The 8,183-nt window shown below is 35.8% G+C and overlaps 2 long non-coding RNA genes across 3 annotated transcripts; both read left to right on the top strand.

Moving 5' to 3' along the window:
• The first annotated feature begins 2,233 nt into the window (after window positions 1–2,233).
• Window positions 2,234–3,450, top strand: LOC122406724 (uncharacterized). The gene is made up of 3 exons (XR_006260055.1): window positions 2,234–2,636; window positions 3,038–3,181; window positions 3,349–3,450. It is a non-coding gene; the product is annotated as an uncharacterized lncRNA (long non-coding RNA).
• Window positions 3,451–5,080: 1,630 nt separating this feature from the next.
• On the top strand, window positions 5,081–6,911 carry LOC122406261 (uncharacterized). Of its 2 annotated transcripts, none has more exons than XR_006259942.1 (3): window positions 5,081–5,127; window positions 5,910–6,194; window positions 6,302–6,911. It is a non-coding gene; the product is annotated as an uncharacterized lncRNA (long non-coding RNA). The 2 variants fall into 2 exon arrangements; XR_006259941.1 differs by having other exon boundaries at window positions 6,287–6,911.
• Window positions 6,912–8,183: the final 1,272 nt, after the last annotated feature.

Below are 8,183 nucleotides of genomic sequence, written 5' to 3'. Positions count from 1 at the left end.
ATGTTGAGTGGTTTATTAACTAAATTTTGTTGATCATTGATGAGTTCTAATGAATATTGTTTTCAAATGAAGGCCCGCACTGGAGATTCACCAGTAGAAGATATATTTATGCGAAGACACAAAACAAGATTTGGCATTCAATCGTATATGCGACGACTTGACGACCACTGTTTGAAGTATATTCCAAGAGCTGTGCGAAGAGACAAGCACAATCCAAAATGGGAAAAGACTTACTATCCATGATAAATAAGGAAATATTTATATGTAGAATTTTTATTTAACCAAACACAAACAAAAACAATTTTAATCATTTTAAAATCTTCCACTATCATCGGACTTAATCCAAATCCAGGAAATTCAAATTGATTGCACTAACTAATACGCTAAGCAGAGACGGTGTTTATAAAAGATATTTTGATTGTTCATCTCTTGTAAATAATTGTTTGTATCGAAGAGGGCGATAAATCATTTATTTTAAAATATTTCCTTGCTCAGGATCTATTGTAACAGTTTGGGTATACTGAGCCCAGTACAATTATTATTTTATCATATACTTTCATTTCAAAATTTTTCCTCTTCGTGTGATTTGCATCGATCCACCTCTGCGTCTCTTGATTTACGGTGAAAAATTTTATAATTATAATCGAGGAAAAGGTTTATTTTTCATTTATCACTTGAATAAAAAATTCTCTTATTTTTCTTTTTCGCATGTTAATTACTTATGTTTCGCTATTTGTGTATTCGTTCAATCGAATTGAATTCAATTTCATTAATCAAATAAAACTAAAACAAAATTGGTTTGCGTTCAAAGATTTTTCATTTCTCAAAGACGCTTAAACGTCTACATTCTATTATCTGTTGTGTATTATTTGTTATCTATTAAGCAACTCGCGATCCGTATTTCGTATTACTTTGTTGTTACTTTCATTTTCGAGAAAAATGATCCAAATTCAAATTCCTCCGAAAAGAAAGAGGAATTCAGAATTTAATGAGATGTAATTTGAAGAAGAAAAATAAACTACTATAGCTGTAGGAAAAAATCTCTATTGCCCTGGAGAAAAACCAAGGCAATGTTTTTTCACTTCCAATTTCGTGAAAAAACGAGTTTTAATTGTGAAATAAATTGGATGTCACAAGCCGATTCATATATCGGCTAACGATCGAGATACTCTCATACTTTTTAGTTCCAAAAAGGCAAAAGAAACTACGATTACAGAAAAAAATCCTCATTGTCCGAGACATAAGCCAAGACAACGTTTTTTTTTCATTTCAAATTCCATGAAAAAATGATCCGGAAATTGAATGTTATGCGACGCGATATCTCGGTTTCAATTCCTCGTGAATCCAGAAGTAACCATTTGAGGATTTGGGGGGTTGAGAGGATAGACCGAAGATCGTTTTTTCAATTTCAAGGATAAGGGGAGTTTCTTTTCTAAGGAGTTAAGTATAATAATTTCAAGGACAAAGGGAGTGTCTTTTTCCAAGTTAGTATTATTATATATAATATAAAAAACTCGTTTGTTGTTGTTTCATAATTTTATGCAAATGCGTAAAATTGCATGACATTGAGCGATTATTTTACGCAAAATAAATCAAGTTATTTTATTTACTTGCAAATGTTGAACCGTAAAACCTAAGCTCTCTGTCATGAACCTTAATTCATATCCTTTTCGATTTTAATGGTCACGGTCGCGCAGAGAGAGCCTTATTTTTCGGAATAAAATGATGATGGGGAGTAATCGATAAAAATTATGAAAAAAAAATTTAAGAGACGCGGCAACGCGGCTCGACGCCAAGTATTAAAAGCCTGCATTACGTGAGTCTGCTGCACTCTACTATATGCGAATATGCTGGCTTTTTGGCTTCTATTTAATAACGCAATATTTACAAGAGACTCGGTAGAGTCTAGTAACGATTCGCGGTGGTGGGGGTAAAATCGGCATGTCATTTTGTTCAATTACGAAATTCATGAGTCATTGTATTATTAAATTCTCTTTCGATTGCGCCTAAAATCAGCATGATCAGTGGCGTACATGGGCTTAAAATTATGCACAAGTTACTAAACACATTTTTTGACGTGTCTGTATATAATACCATCAAAGGCCTCATGTCCCTGGGGCTAACTTCACGGCGGTGTCGTGGACTGACGTCACCCAGCACCTCCACCTCGTCGCTATATAACCGTGATAGTTTGAAAAAGGGTTATGTTGTTTTGACAGTGCGAAGATCGGGATGTGTGTATCGTGTGTTGGATGAATTCGTAGTGATCAGTTAATTGTGTCGTTCTATTCTATCGTGAGCTGTTTCTAAACATAGATTTATTTGAATGAAACGACAGATGAAAAAAAAAATTATATTGAAAATGAAGAAAATGGCATCGACGGTCATCTCATCTTCTACGTCAAAAATGTTCTCAACAGATCTAAAATCTGAATCAGACTCCATATGAAAAAACAATTTGTGAAATTCATGTACACTTCGAAAAGTGCATTTCCACTCGTCTGAGGAAAAATCAATTGCGATATTTTGGTGAGAAAAGAAGTGTTCGTACGTTCGAAAAATCAATGCGGCTGATCGATCGACATCGAAAATACACAATTTCGTTCCCAGATTCATACGCACTCAACGTTAAAAAGGTACAATTTTATTCAATAACTAGCCTTCATTCAATAAAATATAAATTTGCAAAAGTTAGAGAAAAAAATCAAAAATAAATCATTGGCTAAAATTTTGAACCTCAAAACTTTTCAATACTTAATAGAATCTATCATATCATACCGAAAGGTCCTAATCCACTGATTCTGATTCTGTTCATATTTATCATACCAAAGGGTCTTAATCCACTAATTCTGATTCTGTACTCAACATTGAATGTTCTAAATATGATATATGAATGTCCTTTGCAATGATTTATCGGAAGCTGACATTCATTGTGTAGCTGGTTGGAATAGCCGGCCTGACAAATGTATCGTGGCAAAGTATTTTTAAAATCACAATTTTGGTGGTGTTAAACAAATAATAACTCATGAATTTATAGGCTGACATCTACAATGATCGGCAAGTATTGGTGTTTCCGTGCTCAGATACCTTATTCAGTTTATTTATCAAGAAGGGCATAGAAAATTGCTTAATTTTGATCATCTCGCACACCTGGTTATCGATGGCTTGGACTTCATTCTAGGTAAATATTACACTTCGGTGATTTATTCCAATACAAATGTCCTGTGCAATGATTTATTATTGGCAGCGTATACCGATATTCATTGTGTAGGTGGTTGGAATGGTCATTCCAACAAATCTATCGTAAACATCAATTTTCTTGCAAAAGTTAACAAAAATATTTTGTAGAATCTAAGGTACCCATTGAAGAAAGGCCGGATCTTTTGATGCGTATACTAATCACATCAAGCCTGACAGTTCGCTGTTTTTCATTCAAGGAAATGTACAAGATTTTGTACAATTGCGGCAGAATGACATAATCGTGTGTTACGTCCAGAGGGGACGAACAAGGATGGAGGCCGATTGAGAATGAGGGAATTCGTTGTAAGAAAAAAAAGGGGTAGTTGTGCTGCCACCAACCTGCAGAGATGCTGCAGGATTTTTTCCAATGCACTTAATGAGGTTGATAATTAATTGACGACCAGAATAAATTTTAGCAGAATCAAAGAAATGTTTAATACGCCTATTTGGTCCCATACGGGCCCCGGAGAAGATTGACGGGATCGCTCGAGGATTGGAATAAAACAGAGACACAATTTTGGAACAGAATTAAATTAATATTGACCGACGAAAAGAGAATGATTCAAGTTACAATTTTGAGTTACAGAGAAGTTACAATGGTGAAAGTTACAATGATTAATTCGACTTACGATTACTGGCGGAAACAATTCTTCCGCCGACACTCCTAAACACACTCACTCACACTTCGAACAAATATTTTAAGAAAGCAAAAGAACTAATCTAAGAAACGTTCGTGAATCAAGGGGCACTGTGTTGTTCACTTCGCGCTTGTTGACGGAACCCAGACTTATGTCCTCTGTGCGGTTCACCTGTACTATTTTGCCAGGATTTACTACCCCGCCGCGAGCTTGCTGAATTACGGAGTTATCCCAGTGGACGACCGAGAGTCTGTAGCGAGCAATCGGAACTGTTTTATGAAAATCCTTGCCACGGCGACGATAGCTCGAAAGCGATCGTCGTGACAGGGATTTTCGGCGTATCAGCGGTTTCGCTCGTCCACTCGGGTACGGCCTTCGGACCTCGCGATCAGGCGATGCTGATCGCGCGGATTCCGCAGCCATCCGCTCGCGGCAACACGAGGCAACGCACAGAGGTCACCCAAGGGCGCTCCGTCGCCAAGTCGCGAGTGATCAGACGAGTACGTCGTCACGACTCGCGTATTAACATGGCACGCGAGACGTGACACGTGCAAGTTTCTCGATCCAATAACCGCAGACTGATTATTGAATTCAGACAATTCGGATCGATGTTTCAACGGCCTGGTAACCATTTTATTAATCATTTCTCCATAGAAACATACTAGAACATTAAAACCAAAAGTTAAATCATTATTCAATTGGCAGATTGCAGAATTTTCCTGAAGGCCAATTTTTGTTACAATTAAATGTAAAAAGTCTTATATTGGAAGCATGTAGTTCAATATTGTTGGAAACTTTTCAACTTTTTTTATGTTTTGTAATAAAATCAAGCAGTATTTTTACCTTGCACAATATATCAATTCAAATGACCCTGCAAAAGACAAAACAATTGTTTTGTCATTTTCGAATACCGAATTTGAATAAAATTTACAGATGTTGAAAAAATTCTGTCTTTGCTTGCCCGTATGAATCTCAGTGGTTTGGGCGTAATTCTCATATCCCTCCCAGAGTTATCGCAAGTAATTCAGGAAGAAATGATTCAATTAGAGAGTATAGCATATTCTCTAGTTGGAAAAAAATCCAATTTTTACGTTGAATGTGGATTTAAATTTATCTTTAAATAAATTTTAGGTTCTGGAATTAAGCAAGGCTAAAAAAATGAGTACCAGCACAGCCGTTTTGGAGCACTGTGTGTTCCATAGATCGACTAGTATCGTCTTAGCGAAAACTAGGAGTAACGCAAATTCAGGTAAAAAACTGTCAAAAAAATCCCTTTTTCTGTTAAATAAACAACGTCACTTTAATTCTCACGACGACAGCTATGTAATTAGTGTTCGAATGGCATTTGTTCCTATGAATGGAAATCTAATATTATCAGCTGTTTATTGTCAATTGGGATGAAGATCTTGGCACATTTCTCAAAAGAGCCACATTTCTACTGAATTTTACATAAAAAAAAGTGATATTTTCAAAAATATTGCATTTCGATGGTACAACGTTGCGGAGGATAAGATGTGTTCATTTTGTCTCTTGATTCAACGTGGTTTTCCATTTTCTCAACTGACCATTCGGGAAAAATGAAAAAAATTTGTTTCTATGATTCAACTTCAGTATTTAAAAAAACATTTTTCACATAAAATTTCATATATGTAAGAAAAGTGCGAAAAATCAAATTAAAGAATAATTACATTTTTCTATTTCCCGAGATTATACATTTTCAAGTATTTCCAAATGAGTTATTTCGAAAAAGTTCAAATCCATTTTTTCAACTGAACATTAGGGAGAAATGAAAAAAAATTGTTTCTATAATTGAACTTTTTTGTATTTAAAGAAACATTTTTCACATAAAATTTGATATATGTAAGAAAAGTGCGGAAAATCAAATTAAAGAATAACATTTTTTTATTTCCCAGAATTTTATTTTGAAGTATTTCCAAACGAGTTATTTCGATTTAATCCATTTTTTCAACTGATCATAAGGGAAAAATGAAAAATAATTGTTTGTATAATTCAACTTTTTTATTTAAAAAGACATTCTCAACGGTCCAGATCGACGATAACATGCGTCAGAAAACAAAACAATTGTGCTACGGTATGATTTACGGTATGGGGACGAGGACTCTTGCGGAAACTATTGCTATTACCGAACGAGAAGCTAAGATAGTTTTGGAATCATTCATGGGCGCTTTTATCCAGAAATCTGTCAATGGCTAACTCGAGTGATTGAGCAAACTTGTACCGACGGTTACGTAACAACTTTGATGTCACGTCGCAGATTTCTTCCGGCGCTCAAAAAAGAAAAATCCAGTAAAAGATGTAAGGGGCAGCAATTTTTTCATTATGATTTTTTCATGAAATTTGAACAGCTAACAAACATTTTTTAAAAATAATTTCTGTTATATCTGCAGTGTAATATTTAACAGGCGCCAGCATTTCTATGGAGGAAATGTCAGTAAATCAAGTTGAGGCTAAAGAGAATCAGCTTTGATTTGTAGCAGCGGCTTCCATGGTGAAGGCCAAGAACTACATACAAAGCGGTATATTGAACAATTTTTTCCATCCAGCGGAACAATCATCCTGAGCGCTGCAATTTGGACACTCAGGTGAATCAAGCCATCACTAAAATGTCAAGAATATCTTTTGGAAAAGGCAATAGTTTTCAAACAAATATAATATTCTACTTTTTATTCTTTTTCTTCGAAAAGAAAAAAAATTGATATCCAAAATACGCAAGCATGTTTACAGATGAAATCGCAGTGGATGAATTTGATGCTGAAGAGAATTCAACTTTGATTGCAGCAGCGGCTTTCATGGTATAAAAGCGAAGAACTCGAAAGTGGTGGATTGAACAATTTTTCCTATCCAGCAGAACAAATCAATCCTGAGTGCTGCAATTTTAAACCCTCAAGTGAATCAAGTCTTCGTTAGAATGTTCAAAAGAAATTTTGGAAAAGGTAAAAGTGAAAAAAATAAAGTGCGTATGAAGAAATTTGTAGGAAAAAGGAATCGGAAATAGCACCGGTCTTGAACAGTTCATTGACGGAGCTATACTTTAGTAAGAAATAAATTTAAAAAAACATCTTTATAGAATATAATTCTTTTATTGAAACTTTTCATTGACCACCTTGCTCACCATGGCCACCCTGGTGCCACGGCCACGCCAATTCCCACGACGACCCCACGCCCTACGATCTCGTCTGGCTCGTAATGCTTGCCTGGCCAAAGCTTGCGAGGCGAGCATTTGTAGGCGCTGTAAGTACTCGAGTTGTAAATTCTCGAGAGCTCTCCAGCCAGCTCGAGTGCCTCGCCCTGGAATAGTTAACAATTTTCATAAATCGGAGCCGAAAAGAAAAGGAATTAATGATCCCGAGCTCGTTTTACTTACGATTCATGGGTCTATTATTGTCCTCCTGCGGGCCAGGTGCCTGCCTCGCAGCAGATGCTGGTGGCACTGGTGGATCCTGTGATGGAACTTCCACTTCTTCATTATTACCGCCATCAGCGACATTGAGCTCCTGAACCTCAGCGGCATTTAAGTTTTCCATTTTCTACAATTGAAAAAAAAAATCATTTCAATTTGCCAGTTATTTCTTACAATTACGGTAATAACACCGAACATTTTAATTTATTAACCATCAGTAAATAAAAACACCATTTGCAAACCCCAAAAGTGAAAAAATATTTACGTCTTTTCTCAGCAACAGGTGATCGTCGAATGATCGTTTTCTTGTCAACGGTTAAATGTTTAACTGTTTAAACAAAATTAACTCTTTCTTTCACGAGATGGCAGTACTTTCGACGATTGTCTGTGACGCCACTAGATAGCAGTAAAAAAAAAATTAGGCCGAAATCCCCAATGTTGTTTTATTATCCACATTTGCATGACAAATGAAGCAAAACGATAGTTTTGGAATAATTCATACTTTGCGAGTTATATGGGACACTTACATTTCCATTTGTAATGTGTTCAAAAGGAGCAGTAGCAGCTTCGCTTATGAGTTTGACGTCAGCTGAGGGCGTTTGGGGTTTACTACAATTCTAACATCAACCACAGCGGGTGCTTTAACTTTTTCATATTATAATCATTTATAAAAAAAAATGTAATCTCGAACCTGAGACCATAGATTTCACGGCCAAGCGCGTTACAACGAGGCTATCATTTAACTGTAGTTTTGTAATGATAAATATTCTATTCAATCTCAACCTTCAATTTTTTTTTATGGAGACCCAGTTGAACATAATATTTGGTCGTTGTCATAGCCTGCCCTTCTACCACCCCACCAAAAATTATTGAAACCCCCGATT

The sequence above is a fragment of the Venturia canescens genome, chromosome 2 (assembly GCF_019457755.1).
Source record: "Venturia canescens isolate UGA chromosome 2, ASM1945775v1, whole genome shotgun sequence".
Taxonomy (NCBI): Eukaryota; Metazoa; Arthropoda; class Insecta; order Hymenoptera; family Ichneumonidae; genus Venturia; species Venturia canescens.
The sequence above is the reverse complement of the archived record's forward strand: the minus strand, read 5'-3'. Positions and strand labels throughout refer to the sequence as shown.